At 42.8% G+C, this 24,429-nt stretch overlaps 1 long non-coding RNA gene across 1 annotated transcript; it reads right to left on the reverse strand.

Annotated features, from left to right (window-relative positions):
* Nucleotides 1–252: 252 nt before the first annotated feature.
* LOC144508292 (uncharacterized) lies at nt 253–5,121 on the reverse strand. Its single transcript, XR_013500258.1, has 3 exons — nt 5,058–5,121; nt 1,800–1,926; nt 253–506 (listed from the first exon to the last, which is right to left on the reverse strand). It is a non-coding gene; the product is annotated as an uncharacterized LOC144508292 (long non-coding RNA).
* Between the last annotated feature and the right edge of the window lie 19,308 nt (nt 5,122–24,429).

The following is a 24,429-nucleotide window of genomic DNA, read 5'->3' on the forward strand; positions in this document are numbered from 1 at the left end:
GAATTCTGCCCATTTGTTATTTAATGTCCTCTGAACTATGTCCAAAGAATTAGTACATTGAACAATGTGTCAATTTAGTTTTTACGAATATACACTGGTATATATTAATTGATACATTAATCATAGTGGGCAAAATACTTTTTAAAAATTAGACTTGAGGATGACCTTTGAGATTTTTATCACTTGCATATATTCACCTGGGCACATACACAATTGTGAAGTATGTAAGCATAGATTTACAGACCTTGGTGTGAGGGGGAAAATATCACACTTTATTAAATTATCTGAGTGTTCGAATCAAATTAACCATATATTCTTCCGTAATTTAAATTGGAATGATAAATCTGTCATCTCCATTCAGATTGATACTTGGGGTTTTCTGAACCAGTTTGATTCACCAATCACCGCCTCAACATGATTTTCTGGGTGTTGCATTGTGATTCTGTGATGCAACAGGTCTGAAGGCGTAAACAGCTGTACTTCCACCTAGTGTTGATCTGCTGTCACTGTATAAAATAGAGAAGGAAAACACAGCAGTAACAGGACCCCGGAGGACCTCGCATTGCAATGAATTTGAAGCACAGCCACTGTTTTATAGGCCAGCATTGAAGGCATTTTTCACACAAGCAGCAATGGAATTAATGACCAATTAAGTTGTTTTTTGGCGGCGCTCATCCAGAAAGGATTTGCTGACCAAAATCCCAGAAGAACACCTTTCTTCTCTTTGAACACGCCAGCCAGAAAATCCCACTTTGGTGCTATCCCACCACTGATTTTTCACCCATTACAATACCGGGGTAGAAAATCACAGGCAGGATAGCGTGGAAGTGTAACGCCCTGGCTTGTGATCTGTGCGTCAGTCCAAGTACCTCTGACAAAGCCACACTGCGTAATTTTTGCAGCTCAAATACTAGTGTGGGACTTGAAACAACAAATATCTAAGTCAAGAGCAGAATTGGCTGAGCTTGATTTTAAAAGAGTGACTCTCTTTGCAAAAATGGCTATAATTCTGACTAAAACAGCTTTTAATGTTTACGTACGCATTTTGTACCCAAGAATGTATAACACTAGAATCTAAGGACTGGATTTCACATGTGCCTGCTGAGCATGTTTTTGGTGGAGATGGCATATAAAATAGGGTGGGTGCCAACCCCTCTACCATCCCACACACCCTTGAGCTCACCAGCAAAATGTCAAAATTGGCAGCCCCATATTTAAGTAAATAATCAAGGTGTCATTGAGTTGTTAACAAACCAATTGACCCTAATAATATGCAGCACAGACTATAACACAGTTGGCTTGTTTTTAAAGGGGCAAACGAGAACGGGATAATATCTTTGGGGGAGGGGTTACCTTTGCGCTTTGCCTTTTCTTTCTACTCGACTGCTTGCCAAAACCTGCTACTCCCATGTCCCCACCCTAAACTGCCCAAAACTTCCCTGCCCAACACCCTGAGCTTACCTTGCTCCAGGATACGTGGCATCTACTTCATAGACCTGCTTGCAGTCCTGGCAACGCCCACTGATGCACTCTTGGGGCTAATGGCTAATCAGATTGGCTGGCATCTCCCAAGGACAGGACATTTACCCCCCCCCCCACCCCCCCCACACGCACCAGTGAGGAACACAAACACTAAAAACAAAACTTTACCCCTTAATCGCGAATACTGGCTTAAATAGCACCAGTGTTTTTATTTTCCATATGAACATGTTCTGTGCTAGAAATATTGAACTGAACAAGCAAATGAATTCATATTCCCATTCCAACATTAAATACTGTACCTCTAAGTCCTGACTCACCCGAATTTAATCTTTGATTTAGCATTCCTCGGAAGAGACAGGAGTAGAAACAGAAGCTGTCTCACATGCACCAAGGGATGAAACCTGTTGACTGTGGAGATGGGGGGAGGAGAGGACTCCTAGCAAACTGTAGAAATAAGAAAGCATAAATGTTCATCACAAGTTAGATGATTCATAAACATGCCTCACCCACCATGCTTTTGTTGAACATATTCAGTTTTGTTGCCGTTACTGGAATAAGATAGAATCATGAATAAGATTTTTATTATGGGGAAAATAGACAGGCATAGACAATCCCAACAGTGGTGAATGATTTGACACTACATAGGAACTTGATTGTAAAGCTTCCATCCTCCAAAACAATGAGTTGAATCTGTTGAACAAGTTCACAAATAGTGACTTATGTAACAACTCATCACAAGGTGCAGCGTGGACTTTAATATCATCTGATACTTCATTGAAGGTTTAAAGTCTTAGCTATTTGAAGAGTGTAATAGGGACAAGAAAAAAACAGGAGCTCGTGTGGAAGGCTGAGTAATTTCTGATAGTATCCTTTCTGTGAGATTAGTGACTGTCTTGTCATCTGAGGTTCAATCGTTCATTGTAGTGTACCTTCTGGAATGACTCAGTGACAAGAAGCTCAGGCCAAAGGTCGAAGCTTTTCCAATCCACAGCATTTAACATTTACATGACAGTGTTCTTTAAAGCTCTCCATTGATTAATGAACCAAACTTAATTACAGTTTAATAGTGCACAAATATTTAGATAATAAGGATATAATCGAGTTCAATGTGCTTGAAAGGGAGAAAAGAGAAACCATTATTAAGATTCGAGATTTAGGTAAGGTTGACTGCAGCGGAATGAGACATGACTGTCCATATGTATAGTACGATGGACAAATCGATTTGTGGGTAATTTGGTGGAAGATTTGGGGAGGCATTCAAAAAAACATTTATTTATTGTGAGACAGAACCAGTCCATATCAATGTAAGGCAAAAGCTCTACCTGTCAAAAAGCCAGCCATGAATGACTAAAGAAGCAAGAGGCAATGTCAAACTTAAAGAAAAAGCATACAAAAGTAGCACGGATCCTGGTAAATGGAAAAGGAGACAAAAGTGACAAAACCGGTAGTAAGAACTACAGCAAGAATATGAAAAACTTGGAAAGTATATCAAAACCAAAACAAAATATTTTACCATTATATTAGGAAAAATAGGGTAGTTAGGAGAATTGTGGACCTTTTAAAATGATAATAGTAATACTTTAAATAAAAATAAGGACTTTATTCATTCAAGAGTCATGCTGGCTAGGCCAGCTTTATTGCCACCCATTGCTAATTGCCCTTGAGAAGGTGGTGGTGAGTTGCCTTCTTGAACTGCTGCAGTCCGTGGTCTATTTTCATCCACGGTACTAAGAGTTTCAGAAATTTGACCAGTGACATTGAAGAACTAGCAATATATTTCCATGTGGCTTGGAGAGAAACCTCCAGTTGGTAGTGTTCCCATGTTTCTGCTGCCTTTGTCCCTCCTAGATGGTAGTGGTCATGGATTTGGAAGGTATTGTCTAAGGAGTCTTGGTGAGTTCCTGCTGTGCATCTTGTAGATGGTACATCCTGCTGATACTGTGCATTGGTGGTGAAAAGAGTGAATGTCTGTGGATGGGATGACAATCAAGCAGGTTGCTTTGTCCTGGATGATGTTAAGCTTCCGGAGTTGTTGGAGCAGCACTCATCCATACAAGTAGAGTAATTTATCACACTCCTGACTTGTGTTTTGTGGATGATGGACAGAATTTGAGGAGTCAGGATGTAAGCTACTTTTGGCAGGATTCTTAGCTTCTAATCTGCTCTTGTAGCCATAGTATTTATATGGCTAGTCCAATTCTGATTCTGGTCAATGGTAACCCCAGGATGTTGATAGTTAGGATTCTGTGATGATAATGCCATTGAATATCAAAGGATGATGGTTCGAATCTCTTGTTGGAGAAGATCTTGCATGGCAATTGTGGCGCAAGTGTTACTTGCCACTTGCCAGTTCAAGCCTGGATATTGTCCTGGTCTTGCTGCATTTGGACATGAACTTCTTCAGTATCTGGAGTCATGAATGGTGCTGAACATTGTGCAATCATCAGTGAAAACCCACTTCTGATTTTATGACAGAAGGAAGGTCATTGATGGAGCAGCTTAGATTGCTCGACCTAGATACTACCCTGAGGATCTCTTGCTGAGATGACTGATCACCAACAATCACATGTTCCTTTGTGTGAGGTTTGAAATGGCAGGCATGCTGAATAAGTACTTTGTTTACAGTAGAGGAAGAGGCCAACACACGAACATACATGCCAGATACCACAAGAAAACTGAATTAGTTTTGGAAACTAAGCAAATTAATAGTAAAAAAGTAATGATACAATAAAGAGTGACAATTTTTTTCACTAACTCTTTTAACCAAGAACACTGAGTTGTCCTCTCATTCGAGGACAACTCAGTGGCACAGTGGTTGTTAGCACTGCTGTCTCAGCGCCAGGGACCTGGGTTCAATTCTGGCCTTGGGTGACTATGGAGTTTGCATATTCTCCTCAGGTCTGCATGGGTTTTCTCTGGGTGCTCCAGTTTCCTCCCACAGTCTAAAGATGTGCAGGTTAGGTGGATTGGCCATACGAAATTACCCCTTAGTGTCCCAAGATGATGATATAGATTAGCCATGGGAAATGTGTGGAGTTTCGACGATAGGGCGGGGAGATGGACTGGGTAAGATACTCAGTCAGATAGTCAGTGCAGACTTGATGGGCCAGATAGCCTCTTCTGCACTGCAGGGATTCTATGATTTTATGACATGTACAATTATTGTTTTAGTATGTTTCATTTTCCTGATACTCCTTGCTCCGATCCATCTGCTGGTTGGGCCTGGAATGAATCATAGAATCCTACAGTGCAGAAGAAGGCCATTTGGCCTATCGAGTCTGCACTGACCACAATACCCCCAGACCCTATCTCCATTACCACATGATGGAAGAGGAGAGGGCTGCAAGAGCTAAGGCAGGAGAGCTGTCTGCAATTTTACCCTCTGGCACTGGATCAACAACTCGAAGGCCTGGAGAATAGTAAATGAACAGTGCTGAGACAATTTGTTTTCAGTTTGTTCATTACAATAAAGTTCTTAAGCTTGAAATCTGGTTGTGTGAACTTCCAGTCAGTTGCTGGAAATTCAATTATTTTAAAATCATCAGTCTCAAAGGGGATAGTAACAACATACTCACCCATATTTGGTCTGGCATATTCGCTGTCTGTCATCATTTCCAGTTCAAAATCCCAGAGGTAATGACAATTGGATGGGATCCAGCAGAACAGCTGCCCAACTCATTTCCTGCCCCACCTGCTTCAGATGCACTTGAAATAAGGTGGAACAGGCATGTACAAAACTGCCTTGTTTATGTCTGAAGCCTCTGTAGCTTGGTTTTAATGCAGATTTTAACAGAGCAATTTAAATTTATTTCAATGAAAAACCATTGGACATCAGACCCTGATGGAAGTACTTAATAAATAATTGTGGACTTTAGTATCGAAAGGGTCAGGGTCAACTATTTGGATTTTGTTTTGATTACTTTCAGCTTTTGTGGTAGTTGTTCTACCTTAAGATGGTGCAGAGCATTCCAGTGACAAAGTGTTAACTTGTCAGAACATGTGGATGAAAAGTCCTTCCATGTAGTAACTGGTGCCACCTATTGGCTAAATCGCATAATATTTCACACTTTATGCAATAAGCATTGTTATAAAGAGGCCTAACAATAGGTTATGTTTGAAGGAAAAACATATAATTCCCATTAACCAAATTTCCTTTATTTTCTCAATTTCCTGTTTTATTTTGTATCCATGATGTGGAGATGCGCCGGGTAAACACAGTAAGAAGTCTCGCAACACCAGGTTAAAGTCCAACAGGTTTATTTGGTAGCAAAAGCCAGTAGCTTTCGGAGCGCTGCTCCTTCGTCAGGTGAGTGGGAGTTCTGTTCACAAACAGGGCATATAAAGACACAAACTCAATTTACAAAATAATGGTTGCAATGCGAGTCTTTACAGGTAATCAAGTCTTAAAGGTCTTTATATGTCCGTTTGTGTCTTTATATGCCCTGTTTGTGAACTGAAATCCCACTCACCTGACAAAGGAGCAGCGAGCACTCCGAAAGCTAGTGGCTTTTGCTACCAAATAAACCTGTTGGACTTTAACCTGGTGTTGTGAGACTTCTTACTTATTATGTATCCACATTTGCACCTAAGAAAGGATATACTGACCATAGAACGAGTGCAGCAGAGGTTCACTATGCTGATACCAGGGTTGGCAAGATTGTCCTATGAGAAGAGGACCTGCATTCACTAGAGTTTAGAAGGGTGAGAGAAGATCTGATTGAAACATACAAAATTCTAACAGGGCTGGACAGACTAGATGCAGGGAGGATGTTTTCCCTGGTTGGGGAATCTAGAACCGGGGACGCAGCCTCAGGATACAGGCTAGACCATTTAAGATGAAATGAGGAACAATGTCTTCACTCAAAGGGTAGTGAAACTGCGGAATTCTCTATCACATGGCCGTGGAGGCCAATGTGTTCAGGAAAGAAATAGATTTTAAAAAAATATTATTGGCATCAAGGGATATGGGGAGAAAATGGGATATGGTATTGAGATAGAGGATCAGCAATAATCCTATTGAATGGTGGAGCACATTCCTAGTTTCTATGTTTGACATTCCCCATTCTGTACAATGCGCTTTTGCCAAGATATCTCACCTGATACAATAGCTCTCCCACAAAAAGCAGAAAGTAAATGAGGTATAAATTAAATTTTAGTTATTTGCTATTTAAGCATGATACAAAGTTAATGAAGACCATTCACTCTGACTGCATTTCAGAAAAACCATTATACATGAAATACAAACAGTGATAACTTGCTTATGAATATTTAACACCAATTCCAAGCTGCTCCAGAGGCAGGAAATAAAGCAAACGCAGAACTGAGATGGAGAGATTTTGAAGAGGTGCCCAAATGCTTGGACAAAGAGAAGCTACCAGGGCTGTCTTAAGGAACAGAAGGTTTTCATCTTTCTTTCCATGAATAGGTCACGCTTCAAAATGCAGGTGGTCCAACACATATACCACATCTTACATGACTGAAAGAGAAAAAATTGAATAATGTTCATAGAATCCCTACAGTGCAGAAGGAGGCCATTCGGCCCATCAAGTCTGCACTGACCACAATCCCACCCAGACCCTATTCCTGTAATCCCACATATGTACCCCACTAATCCACACCCCAGGACACTAAGGGGCAATTTAGCTTGGCCAATGCACCTAACCTGCACATCTTTGGATTGTGGGAGGAAACCGGAGCACCTGGAGGAAACCCACACAGGGAGAACGTGCAAACTCCACACAGACAGTGACCCAAGCTGAGAATTGAACCCGGGTCCCTGGAGCTGTGAGGCAGCAGTGCTAACCTTTGTTTCACCATGCCACCCGAATCTCTAGATGAGATTCTGGCCACTTCTGATACTCTGGAGATTCATATGGTCGAAAGACTTAATCTGTGGTGGAAACAATGGGTTGGAGATTGGTATACATTGCAGCCAATAATAAATGGGAGCAAAGCATTCAAATTTAGCAATGGGCAAACTGCACCAAATCTGTATCGGCATTGGTTCCATTGCTCAGTTTGCAGTGCCATTTTGTTTAGTACAGGAGCGGGTCATTCAACCCCTTACCAAGCATAAACCATCACATCTCTATTTGCTTGCAAGCACATGATCCTTTTCCTATGCATACCTTCAAATTCCCACCATCCATTCAACACTCCCATTCTTTCTGGTCTTTATGCAATTTGGTATTTCTCCCTCATAGTCACTGTCACCAAATGCACTGCATCCATTGGTTGTATGCATGGCATTAGTCATTAAGAGGTCTATTCTTTCCCCCATTACAGGAAGACTCCGTAACACAAGGTTGAAGAAACCAGAGATGCTCCCCAACAAATCTCAGTTGACAACTGCAGAGGAGGAAATGCTGGACGTCAGCAATGTCTGTGTCTCTGGCCATTGGAAATGGGGACCTCCCAGCCATTCAGTGGCAGAGAATTAAATATTGACCCATATGTCATACAATGCCACTTCTGATACTCTGGAGATTCATATGGTCGAAAGATAACATGAAATCATGTTGACTTGATTTCAGTAGGCAGTTAAATAGATACAATCATTTTCATGATAAGTTGCAATATACTTGCCTTGTTCATATTAATTCATATATTTTCTCTCCACCAGAGTCTTCATGCATGCAAGAGTTGTCTGTGGATGATTCATTCTGAGGGTGTACCGTCACAACATTCATGTTTCCTGTGCACCAGCCCAGTGCGTGCACTTCGTGGTCCCAGTTTGACTATTAATTAGGATGTCACCTGATGCCTCACACCCATATGTAAGCAATAGCAGACAGTCTGGCTGGAAGAGCTGTGGAGTGTCTGTGTCTAAGGGCACAGCCATTTCCAAAATTTGCTCTGCTGTGGCCTGGGCACCATCAACAGAAAGGATAATCATTGAGGGGCAGTCGAAAATCTGTGACATGCGTTCCAAGCACATGGTCCACAATTGCAGCTCAAGCATAAGTGAGTTAGTGTCAGAGTACATTGAGGATATCTTGCTATCAACATAAAGCACATTAAATAGAATGATAGTAGTCTGAGCCTTGGCTTTAAAGCACCTCACTGATCCATATCAAATTGCTCTCCAGATAAATGGTAAAGTTAAAGGTTATTTATTAGTCACAAGTAGGCTTACACCTAACCAGCACATCTTTCAGACTGTGGGAGGAAACTGGAGCACCTGGAGGAAACCCACACAGACACGGGGAGAATGTGCAGACTCTGCACAGACAGTGACCCAAGCCAGAAATCGAACCTGGGTCCCTGGTGCTGTGAGGCAGCAGTGTTTGCCACTGTGCCGCCACAGCTGCATGATGGCAAAGGGAGACATGGAAATTAGAACTCCACACAGGGCTCTCACTTCTCATCTGTTACATCCCTGTCCCTCCCTCTCAGTCCTTCACTTGCTGTGCCCTCTCCTGATGGCCATACCTGTTCTTCCAGATGTAGGTGGTGCAATCTTTAGTAGGGTCCTCAAGGTCTCCAAAACCCAGAGGGCAAAAGTCAATAACTTCTCAGCTGTCAGGGCAGGAAACCAAGCAACCTGCCTCTACCTCTGCTAAAGCCACAAGAGTTGCCCACATAAGAATAGTAGGAAATGGAAGAGGAAATCTTCCTTGTTGCATAAGGGAATATGAATGTATCATGCGCCAGTATATTCTAAACTTCAAACCAATTTTTATATTTTAAAACAGAACACAAAAGATGGTTGCCCAAGGTTCGCCTGACTCCTTTTATGGATAGAAACCACTCCCCTATCTCAAGAGGAACATTCCAGATTGATTTTGCATCAATGCCCTTTCCTGAAATTAATAAGGATATTAATGAATTGAATGGACCATTCAAATGCAAAGACCCAAGCTGCCTCAAACTTAAAAATGTGAAATCCACAACACAAGACACAGGTGGCACAGTGGTTAGCACTGCTGCCACACAGCGCCAGGGACCTGGGTTCGATTCCCAGTTGGGTCACTGTCTGTGCGGAGTCTGCACATTCTCCCTGTGTCTACATGGGTTTGCTCCGGTTTCCTCCCACAGTCCAAAAGATGTGCTGGTTAGATGCATTGGCCATGCTAAATTCTCCCTCAGTGCATCCGAACAGGCATTGGAGTCTAGTGACTAGGGGGTATTCACAGTAACTTCATTGCAGTGTTAATGTAAGCCTACTTGTGACACGAAAATAATTAATCTATAATCAACAGTGGCATTGTGGTGAGCATTGCTGCCTCACAGCGCCAGTGACCTTGGTTCAATTTTGACCTTGGGTGACTGTGCAGTTTGCATGTTTGCCCTGTTTCCTCTGGGCGTCCCAATTTCCTGTCACAGTCCACAAATGGGCAGGTTGGGTGGATTCGCCATGCTAAATTGCCCCTCAGTGTCCAAAGGTAAGTAGGTTAGGTGATTGGCCATGGTAAATATGCAGGGTTATGGGGACAGGACAGGGGTTGGGCCTGGGCAAGATGCTCTTTTGCAGAGTCAGTGCAGACTCAATGGGATTGTATGGTTCTAACTACCCACCCGTAGCTGATGTATTCATAAAGACACCAGCAAAGCCTGATGGTTAAAAGGGCTAACTCTGTTTCAGGATAAGGACTAAGGGTGTAGCAAAGAGCATGATGTACAGCTATGGAACAAACACGGGAATTGATTGGACAGTGGTAGATGCTGTGCCTTGAACAGACAGTGATTGAACACAGAGCAGTGTGTCGTGTGCCTGAGAGAATTACACCCCCTTGACAGAGGCAAGACTCCATATTCATGACCAAAAAATCAGTGATTGACTGTCCTTGGAGTATGTGACTGGAAGCATGATCAGTGCCAGTAGGATCTGTATAGGGAGAAGAGACAGTGACATCAGCAGCAGTAACCCAAGATCAACCACTGTAGAAGCAAGACCCCAAGTCTGGGACTTGGAGACATTGGAACAAAAACCATCACCAGGGAATCTGATCAGTTCGTGTCACCATGGGTAGTATCTCTAAGTCCAATTCATGAGTTTGGATATTTTGTGAAGTTTTGATACTTTTTGAATACTTGTGTGTATAATGGAGTAGGTCAAAGATTAGTTACTTTGTAACAATGTAAGTCAGAGTTTAGTTACTTCGTGTATAACAAAGCTTGATGCCTAATGTAATTTTGAGGTAACTTGGTATAGCATAATAAAGGAGATTTGTTATACAATAATTCAAGAGTTTAAGTGTCTTTGTCACGTCGTCAGTTGACCCAAGTTTGAAGTAAAGTATATTTCTTCGTCACAACTAAGGCTTACATTAACACTGCAATGAAGTTACTGTGAAATTCCTGTAGTTGTCATGCTCTGGCACCTGTTCAGGTCAATGCACCTAACTAGCACGTCTTTCAGACTGTGGGAGGAAATCGGAGTACCCGGAGGAAACCCATGCACACAGACAGTGACCCAAGCCGGGAATCGAACCTGGGTTCCTGGTGCTGTGAGGCAGCAGTGCTAACCACTGTGCCACCGTACCACCCCATGCATCTTATTTGGAAAAGGATTTTGCATTTGTAAAAGATCACATGATGCAAGATAGTTTCTGTCAACTTTTGAATCAGCTGGAAGCTGCTTGCAGACAGAGTTCCTGGGATCTGATATCCTAATTTTTAAAATTCATTCATGGGATGTGGGCTTTGCTGGATTTGGCCAGCATTTATTGCCCACCCCTAATTGCCCTTGAGATGGTCCGCGTGTGAAATGCTTTAAGTCATTTTACTGTGTTAATGGGCTGTGGTCTCATCAGTTCTCACTGTGGCTTTTCAGGTACTTGAATTATTCAGATGGAAGAAAAAAACTGCTGAAAAGATTCAGATTTCAAGCAAGCAGCAGCTCCGTACAATCCTTTCACTGGTGGTGAAAATAAACCTGAATCTTAATCTACTGGGAATGTTGCTCAGTTAGATGTTGTAAAATAAGGTGAACTGTAACTGAATTATATTGTACTCTATTTTTAACATCCTGCTTAATGTAATTCAATGTGAGCTCCATTATTTTTGTAATCAAGTTACTAACTTGCTCACATAGATGGATCGAACGGTTTAAGGACTTTTTTAAATGGTGCATATAGGAATTGTAAATCTTGTACATTTCTTGGAACTTTAAGAACAAGTCACTGAGCAATCAATTGTATGAAATGCAATGTGCTGTTTTGACATGGTGAGATATGTTCAATGTAAGTCTCATTCTTTATAGAGCAAATTCACAACATCGTGAGTGAGCAAGTATACCAGTTTAGCTTATTTAGCAGCTTTTCTGACCTTCTGGGTCAATAGGTCGTGAGTTCATGCCCCTCACCTGGACAGAAGTACATAATAGTCTGAAGTTTCAGCACAGCACCGTGGGATTGCTGCATTGTTAGCATTGCTGTCTTTCAGCTGAAACATTAAGATGCGGTCCTGTTTACCTAATGTTCAAGATTACATACCACTGAAAAAAGCATTTTCCTCAACCAAAATTCTAATCAGCTGGTCATTCATATCATTGTTTTGTGGTATGTTAGTGATTGCAAGATGGCTATCAAGCATGTCTACATAAAACCACACCAAAACTAATTAATTATATACAATAATTTAACTTGATGGGCAGCACATGCTTCACAGTACCACGGACCTGGGTTTGAATCCATCCTTGGGTGGCCGTCTGTGTGGAGTTTGCAAGTCCTCCCCGTGCCTGTGTGGGTTTCCTCCCACAGTTCAAAGATGTGAAGGTTAGGTGGATTGGTCATGCTAAATTGTTTAGATTAGGGGGAAATGAGTGTGTTAAATGTGTGGTGTTATGGGCATAGGGCGGCGGGGGGGGGGGGCTGGGTGGGATGCTCTTTCAGAGAGTCAGTGCAGACTCGATGAGCCAAAAGGCCGCCTCCTATGATTCTATATAAATGCTAGTAGGTTAATTATGTGTCAGTTCTCATCCACAAACTTGAGTAGGAGGGAAATGTAAGTTTAAGCATACCAGAAACGCCTGTCCTAAGATTCTCCTCCTCCTCTGATAACGTTGGGGACTCATGTTGGTGTATATTGCAATAGTTTCATGAGTAACAGCTGCCATCTCCAGCCTCCCCCTAGTGGCCAGGCTTTGTATATGGACCTTGAGGTAGTTAGTTGGGGTGTACTAACAAGGTTTGCTCACAGCTCACTCCTGCTTCACCGGACTCAATCCATCGAATGGGCTGTACAGCGGTCTCAGGCAAGGCTAGCGGAGGTGGAGTCTGCTTCCTAATCAACACCTCATCATGCCTAGACGTAGCAACACTGGCAACTTTCTACTCAGTAAGAAGTTTAACAACACCAGGTTAAAGTCCAACAGGTCCAACGGAGCACCCGGGTTTCCTCCGGGTGCTCCGGTTTCCTCCCACAGTCCAAAGATGTGCGGGTTAGGTTGATTGGCCAGGTTAAAAATTGCCCCTTAGAGTCCTGGGATGTGTAGGTTAGAGGGATTAGCGGGTAAAATATGTGGGGGTGGGGCTTGGGTGGGATTGTGGTCGGTGCAGACTCGATGGGCCGAATGGCCTCCTTCTGCACTGTAGGGTTTCTATGATTTCTATGAGGTTTATTTGGTAGCAAAAGCCACACAAGCTTTCGGAGCTCTAAGCCCCTTCTTCAGGTGAGTGGGAATTCTGTTCACAAACAGAGCTTATAAAGACACAGACTCAATTTACATGAATAATGGTTGGAATGCGAATACTTACAACTAATCAAGTCTTTAAGAAACAAAACAATGTGCGTGGAGAGAGCATCAAGACAGGCTAAAAAGATGTGTATTGTCTCCAGACAAGACAGCCAGTGAAACTCTGCAGGTCCACGCAACTGTGGGAGTTACAAATAGTGTGACATGAACCCAATATCCCGGTTGAGGCCGTCCTCGTGTGTGCGGAACTTGGCTATCAGTTTCTGCTCAGCGACTCTGCGCTGTCGTGTGTCGCGAAGGCCGCCTTGGAGAACGCTTACCCGATAACTTCCTACTCCCCAGATCTAGAATCATAGAATCATAGAAACCCTACAGTGCAGAAGGAGGCCATTCGGCCCATCGAGTCTGCACCGACCACAATCCCACCCAGGCCCTACCCCCACATATTTTACCCGCTAATCCCTCTAACCTACGCATCTTAGGACTCTAAGGGGCAATTTTTTTTTTAACCTGGCCAATCAACCTAACCCACACATCTTTGGACTGTGGGAGGAAACCGGAGCACCCGGAGGAAACCCACACAGACACGAGGAGAATGTGCAAACTCCACACAGACAGTGACCCGAGCCGGGAATCGAACCCGGGACCCTGGAGCTGTGAAGCAGCAGTGCTAGCCACTGTGCTACCGTGCCTCCCGGTACCTGACGCTAAAATGCCACCCCTAGTACCTTCCATAGGAGTTCACCTCCGTTATCCTGATGGCAGTTTACATCCCACCCCATGCGGATGTGAGGATTGCACTGGACGAAATATATGCCACTACGAATAGCCTTGAGACAAAACATCCTGAAGCCTTGTTCATCATGGCCGGGGATTTCAATCAGGCCATGCTCAAGAGCGTACTATCAAGTTACCACCAACACATCTCTTGTTCCACCAGAGGCTCAAACATCCTAGACCACTGCTACACGAATATCAAACACGCTCTATTGCCCGCCCACACATTGGCAAATCACACCACAAGGCTGTGCTCCTGTACCCAGCTTACAAGCAAAAACTGAAGCTGGAGAATCCATCAAAGAAAGTCATGCAATGTTGGTCTGAGGGATCAGATGATCTCCTATGGGGCTGCTTGGAGTCAGTGGTCTGGTCAGTATTTAAAAACTCTGCGACCAGCCTGAATGAGTACGCCACTACAGTAACTGATTTCATTAGTAAGTGTGTAGAAAACTGTGTGCCAAAGAAGCAAATCCGTGTGTTCCCCAACCGGAAATCATGGATGAACAGGGATATCCACTGCTTGCTGAAATCCAGGTCTGAGGCGTTCAAGTCAGGCGACACTAACCTTTACAAGAAAGCCAGATACAATCTAAGCAGATCGATCAAAGATGCCAAAAGACAGTACCGGACCAAGCTAGAGTCCCAGGCTAGCCACACAGACCTCCGCCGACTATGGCAAGGTCTACAAGTCATAACAGGTTACAAGGTGAAGGCATGTAAAATCGCCAGCTCCAATGCACCCCTTCCTGATGAGCTCAATGCATTCTACACCCGTTTTGGGCCAGAGGTCAGCGAGAGCATGCCCTCCACCCTGGAAGCCCTGGATGAACCTGTATCTTGGGTCACCATTGCAGATGTCAGAGCAGCTTTCTCGAAGGTCAACCCATGGAAAGCGACTGGCCCGAATGGGATACCTGGATGGGCACTCAGATCCTGCGCGGATCAGCTGGCGGGGGTATTCACAAACATCTTCAACCTCTCTTTACAACAATTTGAAGTCCCTATCTGCTTCAAGAAGACAACCATCATCCCGGTACCTAAGAAAAACCAAGCAGTGTGTCTTAATGACTATAGGCCGGTGGCTCTGACATCCATCATTATGAAAGGTTAGTCATGGCACAAATCAATTCCAGCCTCCCGGACTGCCTGGATCCACCACAGTTTGCCTATCACCGCAACAGATCCACAGCATCTCCCTGGCCTTGCACTCAACCCTGGAACACCTAAATAACACCTATGGACATCTATGTCAGACTCCTATTTATTGACTATAGCTCAGCCTTCAACACTATTATTCCCACGGAACTCATCTCCAAACTCCGTGGCCTGGGCCTTGGCACCTCCCTCTGTGACTGGATCCTGAATTTCCTAACCCACAGACCACAATCAGTAAGGATAGGCAACAACACCTCCTCCACGATCATCCTCAGCACCGGTGCCCCTGTTCTCAGGTTGCCCCTGTTCATGGGTACTTATATACCTATGACTGTGCAGACAAATTCCCCTCCAATTCGATTTTCAGGTTTGCTGATGACACCACCATAGTGGGTCGGATCTCAAACAATGATCAGACAGAGTACAGGAATGAGATCGAGAATCTGGTGAACTGGTGCAGCAACAATAATCTCTTCCCTCAATGCCAACAAAACGAAGGAGATTGTCATCGACTTCAGGAAGCATAAAGGAGAACATGCCCCTGTCTACATCAATGGGGACGAAGTAGAAAGGATCGAGAGCTTCAAGTTTTTAGATGTCCACATCACCAACAACCTGTCCTGGTCCCCCCCAATGCTGATGCTATAGTTAAGAAAGCCCACCAAAGCCTCTACTTTCTCAGAAGACTAAGGAAATTTGGCATGTCAGCTACGACTCTTACCAACCTTTACAGATGCACCATAGAAAGCACTCTTTCTGATTGCATCACAGCTTGGTATGGCTTCTGCTCTGCCCAAGACCACAAGGAACTACAAAAGGTCGTGAATGTAGCCCAATCCATCACGCAAACCAGCCTCCCAACCATTGACTCTGTCTACACTTCTCGCTGCCTCAGCAAAGCAGCCAACATAATTAAGGACCTCATGTACCCCGGACATTCTCTCTTCCACCACCTTCCGTCGGGAAAAACCTTCATCCAGGGCTTCCAGGGTGGAGGGCATGCTCTCACTGACCTCTTGCCCAAAACGGGTGTAGAGTGCATTGAGCTATTAGGAAGGGGTGCATTGAGATCATGTACCAACCAACTCAAGAACAGCTTCTTCTCTGGTGCTGTCAGACTTTTGAATGGATCGACCTCGCACTAAGTTGATCTTTCTCAACAGCCTAGCTATGACTGTAACATTACACTCTGCACTCTCTCATTTCCTTCTCTATGAACGGTATGCTTTGTTTGTATAGTGCGCAAGAAACAATATTTTTCACTATGTTAATACATGTGACAATAATAAATCAAATCAAATAGATGATCAGGAACCAAGCAAGTACCTGCCCATTTTATGTTGCACTCTTGCCACACAAGTGGGTTTAAAATTGACCCCTTAGTCACTGACAGCTCACTTCGTAAACTACAATCTGGCTAACTTTGAGGATAATTTAATGCCAACTAAAATATAATTTCAGATCTACTGAGCCGGTACTATTGCCAAGTCTTTTTTTTAAATGAATTTCCTTAATTATATTAAATGGTTGATCATAGAATATTTGGAATGAAATGAGTTTGATTAGATCTGAGCCAAATGCTTTGAGTACCAATGATAACTGACAATTCATATTTTCCCAGTTACCCAAGACACTGTTCATAGTGTTAGGAAAACAAAGCGACAGGAAGATCTGGGTCCTGCTTGCGGACAGCTTCCAACCTCATAGTCTCCCAACTCCAGACAGCCCGCTTCTACCTCCTTCCCAAAAATCACAAACAGGACTGCCCAGGTAGACCCACCATGTCAGCCTGTTCCTGCCCCACTGAACTCATTTCCTCCTGTCTTGACTCCATTCTCTCTTCTCTTGTACAGTCCCTTCCCATCTATATCCTGCGATTCCTCTGATGCTCTATGTCATAACAACAACTTCCAGTTCCCTGACCCAAACCACCTCCTCCTCACCATGGATGTCCAATCCCCTTACACCTCCATTCCCCACCAGGATGGCCAAAGAGTTCTTCGCTGAACAATCACCATCCACCTCCACTCTTTTCCATCTGGCTGAACTTAGTCTCTCACTCAAAATTTCTCCTTTAACTCGTCTCACTACCTCCAAATAAAAGATATGGCTATGGACATCCGCATGGGTCCCAGTTCTGCTTGTCCCTTTTGGGATATGTGGAGCATTCCCTGTTTCAGTCCTACACTGGCCCCCTCCCACAACTCCTTCATCGGTACATCGATGACCCAGACCTTCCTGTCACTGGCCATTTCAACACACTACCCTTCATTCCTGTCCACATGTCCATCCTTGGCCTCTTGCAATGTTTCAGGGAAGCCCAATGTAAACTGGAGAAACAGCACCTCATCTTCCGATTAGGTACTTTGCAGCTTCCGGACAGAATTCAAGTACTGGAACTCACTACCACAGAAAGAAGTTGAGGCCAAAACATTGATTTCAATAAGAAATTACATATAGCTCTTGGGGCTAACAGGATCAAGGGATGGGGTGCAGGGGAGAGATTCAGGATATTGAATTTGATGAACAGCCATGATCAAAATGAATGACGGAGCAGGCTCGAGGGGCTGAATGGCCTACTCCTGCTTCTAGTTTCTATGTTTCTATTATTTCAGAGCATGAACTATCTCCTACACCCCTACTCCATCTCCATTTATTTTATCTAGTTTCTTCTTTTCACCATATTCATCAATTTTTATTATTTTATATTCTTATTTTTCCATTTTTAAAATCTCGCTTTCCATCCTGCTTCACCATCCCTCTACCGCATTCCTGCACTCTGCACCTTTGTTCTGCCATTTACACATTCCAATCTCTTAATGGACGCTCTTAGCACCCTACCTTTTCTACCTTTATCATCACCATTTACATTCCCTTTGTCTTTTTGTCTATGCCATTCCTATCAATTACAGCACACCCCACCTCACCCTGCCCCACCCTCACAGTATAAATCTTGTCCGATTTTCCTTGTCTTTAGCTTTGATAAAGGTCATCCAGATTCGAAATGTTGGCTTTATTCTCTCTCCACAGATTCTGTCAGAGCTCCTGAGATTTTCCAGCGTTTTCTGTTTTTGTTTCAGATACCAGCATCCGCAGTATTTAGCTTTTATCTTACACCTAGAACCTGCTTGACCTGCTGAGTCTACCCAGAAAGGAAAACACTGGCCAGTCAACTGCAGAAGCCATAGAAACTGAGGAGCAACTCCTACCAATACCACCAAAAAGAAAGATTTGCATTTGTGTAATATTTATCATTGTAACTGGACATTTCAAAGCTCTTTACAGCCACTGAAGTATTCTTTGAAGTGTTGTCATTGCTGTAATGTTTAGTAAATTTAATATTAATAACTTCTCTCAGCTGCCTTGGAACCATCTGGCAGGTGTTACATATACACAATCCCTCTGGGATATATCTTGTTATTCCCCAATTAGGTGCAACCTGACTTCATTGTCATTTGTATTTAGAGCCACTGCTTCAATAACCTTTAGAGAATGTTTTCTAAGTGTATGTTTGTTAAGTCAATTAGGCCCCAAAGGGACATTCATAGCTGTCAGAAAGTCACTCGTATAGTTTTCCAGTGCTATTTATGAGTACACAACATAATGGCTTAATTTAGACAGAAACATTATAGCTTTTCTTGTGTCTGAAATCGCTATATTAACATGACATGCAGCTCTCCCAATGATGTATGTTTCTCCCAATGATACAGCATTTCCTTTTAATACAGACAGTCATGTTATGTTATTGTGTTTGATCTTTAAGTTGTCTGGCACTTGTAAGTCTCTTGTTAGCAATGCCTTTAATTAGTATTTCTTTGCTGTGGATTAAGACTTCAAGGAGACAGAATACTGAGGGGAGTACTTACAGTGTAAAGTATCCCCCCTCACCCAATGTGAAAATAGTCCCTAACACCTATTATTTAATTAAGAAACCTATGGTGTTTTATGCATAATCCCCAAGATCAATAAAATAACTGGGGTCTTGGGGCCACCTCCCTCACACACAGACATAACCAGAGAAACAGACAATTTGATTGCATAACCATTCATCCATTATGGGAAACAAACAATAAAAGTTGATCAGACATATCAAAACCTGACAATCAAAAATGCTATGATGTGGAGTTGCTACCATAGAGACCCAGCATTGAGTGTGTACACAATAAACAACACCTTACAATTTGTCAAATTGAACATGTGCAGCAATGGTTTGCAAAACAGGTTATCTGAATTTTGTGAAACTCCTGACTTCTTAAAATAATTCCAAGTTGTCTGAAGTTGGATTTACTTGAGGAAAGACTTTCTTACAGGCATCTGGATCCTGCTGCGAGGCTCAAATTGGGGGTCAGGAACCCACACTGTGTAGCAAAACAGTCACTCACCTGTGACTCTGCAACACCTTCCAAACCCAAAACCACTACCATCTAGAAGTGGCAGCAGCCACATGGGAGGACCACCACCTGGAAGTTCCCCTTCAAGCCACTCAATATCCTGACTTGGAAATATATCGCCGTTCCTTCATTGTCACTGGGTCAAAATCCAAGAACCCCGTCCCTAACAACCCAGTGGGTGTACCTACACCACTAGTACAGTTCAAGAAGGTGGCTCATCACCACCTTCTCAAAGGCAATTAGGGATGGGCAATAAATGCTGGCACAACTAATGATGCTCCTATGAATGAAGGTGATTTTCACAGTAACTTCATTGTAGTGTTAATGTAAGCCTGCTTGTGACAATAATAAACAGTCTATAAAAACTGAATTAAAGAAGTTCTTTGATTGGCTAATCAACGACCAGAGGACGGGTTTACCATCCAATTAAGGACATCAGATGGGATCCTGTAGCCGAGAACCAATCAGAGATTCTCTAGCTTGAGTGGAGCAGCAGTTGAATGACTGGAAAATCCCAGTCAACCTCCAACAATTGGCTTTAAGTGGTTGCCTGCAGGTGGATAGCCTTGCCAATTCTCCCACCCCCCACCTCATCTCACCTCTGGGAAGATGGTTTGGGAAAAAGGTTTGGGAAGCCAGGCCAGAAGGTGCACAGTGGGTGATATCATCTTATCATCTTGAGTGAGGAGTGGTGGGAAGGTGATCCTGATGCATACAAAGGATCCCCCTGAAGGAGGTACTACCCCCTTCCTTCCTGCCTTTTAAGCATTTGGGTTAAAAAAAAGGATCTGCTCTCTCCCACCTGCCTGCCAACACCAAATGTATTATGGCGTAGACTGTAAATTGATTTGTCAACAAGCTCAACTGTCCGTTAATATACTTTTAAAAATAAAAACACCAGAAAAATGCCAGAAAATCTCAGCAGGTCTGACAGCATCTAAGGAGAGAGAGTAGAGCCAACATTTTGAGTCTAGATGACCCTTCATCAGAGTGTGCAGACTGCCAATTTCAGTGCCAGCCAACCTACCATTATATGGGGACCGTGGACTGCCACAGTTCAAGAAGGCAGCTCACCACCACCTTCTCAATGGCAATTAGGGGTGGGCAATAAATGCTGTCCTAGCCAGCAACACCCACATCCAACAAATGGATATAAAAAAGGTCGAGGGTTGGTGGAAGATAGTTTACCTGCCCTAACCCTGCCAAAACATGTCCAGCGGGTGGGCTGTAACATTCAAGATGTGGAGATGCCGGCGTTGGACTGGGGTAAACACAGTAAGAAGTTTAACAACACCAGGTTAAAGTCCAACAGGTTTATTTGGTAGCAAAAGCCACACAAGCTTTCGGAGCTGCAAGCCCCTTCTTCAGGTGAGTGGGAATTCTGTTCACAAACAGCATATAAAGACACAACCTCAATTTACATGAATAATGGTTGGAATGCGAATACTTACAACTAATCAAGTCTTTAAGAAACAAAACAATGTGAGTGGAGAGAGCATCAAGGCAGGCTAAAAAGATGTGTATTGTCTCCAGACAAGACAGCCAGTGAAACTCTGTGGGGGTTACAAATAGTGTGCCATGAACCCAATATCCCGGTCACACACGACGGCGCAGAGTCGCTGAGCAGAAACTGATAGCCAAGTTCCGCACACACGAGGACGACCTCAACCGGGATATTGGGTTCATGGCACACTATTTGTAACCCCCACAGAGTTTCACTGGCTGTCTTGTCTGGAGACAATACACATCTTTTTAGCCTGTCTTGATGCTCTCTCCACTCACATTGTTTTGTTTCTTAAAGACTTGATTAGTTGTAAGTATTCGCATTCCAACCATTATTCATGTAAATTGAGGTTGTGTCTTTATATGCTCTGTTTGTGAACAGAATTCCCACTCACCTGAAGAAGGGGCTTGCAGCTCCGAAAGCTTGTGTGGCTTTTGCTACCAAATAAACCTGTTGGACTTTAACCTGGTGTTGTTAAACTTCTTACTGTGTAACATTCAACCCATGGAAATAAGATGAAATAGATGGTTTTTTCAGAAGAGGAATTCAGCTGGGATGAGTCAGATCAATTTTTATTCAGCAAAATTCTATCATTCTAGCTGGAACATTTTGACCATTGAGAAGAATTAAATTTTAGGTCCTTTGAATTGTTTCCAACATATAAGCCACAAGAGCGCATTGGCCATTCTTGTAAACTGTTTCAACTGCGTGAAACAGTAGTTTGTGAGCACAAATCCATCTTGAGAGCAGTTGTTTATGAAAGACAGCAGAGCATGGGTCAGAAGGAATTCATATGGTCCTGTATAGATCCAACACAGATAATCACAAAAAACAAAATTTGGCCTTTTGAAAATTGGAAAGTGAAGAAGAACAGAGTAGCATGAGGAATAGAAACTCAAAGAAAAATGTAATAAAATATGGAAGAGATAAGGAAGAAAAATCAGCTATTGGAAAGGCTGAAAGACAGAAAAAGAATAAGATAAAATATAGATTAGACAAAAGGTCAGTGTAAGTGGGACGGGTATGGTTTGTATGAAACCTGCAACAGGCAGTGCACCCGGTAACAGATCCTTAGCTTATTCTCGCTCCTTCTGCAATACTATCTCTCCACCAACCTTCAAAAACCGCCTTAAAACTTTCCTCTTCAACTGCACTTTTAATTCATGTTTCTATTGTGTATTTATGTACAAGTTCATTTGAAACTGAACCCTTTGTCCTGAAACACTCTAAGTAACTTGACACTCCTTTAGAATGTGCCTGAGTGACATGCAGGGAATTTTACTGGAGCTGAATAAATAGTAAAGTAACATTTTACCTAATACTGATTTTTCCTAGTATCCAATATCCATGTGCCACTGGAATAAGAAAGGAACAATAGAATGAACTATTAAGAATAGTTTTTTAAAAGAACTACTTCCGCCTTCCCCTTCCAGCACCACCTATAACCCCTTCCAGCCCAACAGCCCTCCGAGATCTCTGTGCGTCTCCAATTCTGGCCTCTTACATAAACCCAATTAGAATTGTTCCATCATTGGCAGCTATGGCCTAAGGTCCTAAGCTTTGGAATTCCATCCCTAAACTTCTCTACCTCTCTCTCATCCTTTAAGAAATTCATTAAATTTAACCCGCACAAAGATCTGCGGGTTAGGTTGATTGGCCATGTTAAAATTGCCCCTTAGTGTCCTGAGATGTGTAGGTTAGAGGGATTAGTGGGTAAATATGTAGGGATATGGGAGTAGGGCCTGGGTGGGATTGTGGTCGGTGCAGACTCAATGGGCCAAATGGCCTCTCTCTGCACTGTAGGGTATCTATCTATCTATCTATCTATCTATCTATCTATCTATCTATCTATCTATCTATCTATCTATCTATCTATCTATCTATCTAAAACCTACCTTCTGACCCAGTATTTGGTTATCTGTCTTAATATCTCCTTGGGTGATTTGTTGTTGAGTTTAATTGATAATGTTCTTGTGAAATACCCTGGGACATAATACTGTATAAATGCAAGCACTTGTTGGTGTTTCCCTAAATTTGCTCAGTGAGGTATAACATATCTCTCCGGACATTTACACATCTCCAGATAAAAATAAGATTTTGCAAAGTAGCGAAAATAGGATCTCCTCCTGCTTCAAGGCTTTAGGCTGGAATTAGACAGCAATACTGCAATTCAATGCTGAAAACATCATACCCTCTCCATTAGTGGAGAAAGGCATTGAAATAAATATTCTTTAATATTTAATCATCTTCAACAATCTGCCAATTAAAATCCATGTGTAATTGTACATTTTAAATTAGCTTCAAGTGGGGTCACACTCTGACACTAATCTGACTGTAGTTTTAGGCTTATCTACTTTTTGTGAAGTGACTATGCAGTAGAGTTGAAAACAGTAGATTCAATAATTTTCCTGTCAATCCAGTTGAGCTGGAGGAAGACCAAGCCAGTTGGTTTGGAGGCACATGACAGATTTAACAATGTGTTAAATACATATTTTAAAGTGCTTATTAGAGAAACAACTTGGGGAATCAACATTCCTGAGGCACAGGGCAAAGGAAGTAGGTACAGAGCTCTGTTCTGTTGTCTCTTTATCCCCTGACTGCCCAAGAATGTCCAGAGGCTTCATCAGCAAGCCTGGGTGGGTATCTGTAATAGACATGCAACTTACACACCTATTCCAAAAAGTTCGACAGGCCATTTCTGAGCTTCTATCATGATACAAAGAGACTCATAGGGGCAGCACCATGGTTAGTACTGCTGCCTCATAGCGCCAGGGACCCAGATTTGACTCCCAGCTTGGGTCACTGTCTTTGAGGAATCTACATGTTCTCCTCGCGTCTGCATGGGTTTCCTCCGGGTGCTCCAGTTTCCTCCCATAGTCAGAAAGACGTGCTGGTTAGGTGCATTGGCCATGCTAAATTCTCCATCAGTGTACCCGGACAGGTACCAGAATGTGGTGACTAGGGGATTTTCACAGTAACTTCATTGCAGTGTTAATGGAAGTCTACTTGTGACACGAATAAATCAACAACAACATTCTTCCTGTAGCAACACTAGTTTGGTGTCCTGGCAGAGCCAATGCAAATGGTACAACTGCTTGCCTCCAACCCACTGCAGACTCAAGGATCCTTGTGGGGACTGGGGACTGACTGAAAACACGAGGGAAAACTTCAAAGTTACATTTAATTAGCGTCAATTTCAAATGTGAACGCTCAACTGGAAAATAACCCTTGCTATTCACAAAAAACAAGAGACCAATAAATAAACAAATTCAAATTCATTAAGGATTCTTTGTTGAAAAATAGCAAAAATCACTTAGATCAAATGCTTACATATATGTATTTCGTAACAATTTTTGGAGCAACAATATCAACAGTACAAGTATAAGGAACAATGTAACAGAGGCAATTATCTTTAGAATTATGTATCCTCCCTTAAAGTATTTCTGACTCTTGCATTTCTTGTCTGACTTGCTTAATTA

This window comes from Mustelus asterias, chromosome 20 (assembly GCF_964213995.1).
Source record: "Mustelus asterias chromosome 20, sMusAst1.hap1.1, whole genome shotgun sequence".
Taxonomy (NCBI): domain Eukaryota; kingdom Metazoa; phylum Chordata; class Chondrichthyes; order Carcharhiniformes; family Triakidae; genus Mustelus; species Mustelus asterias.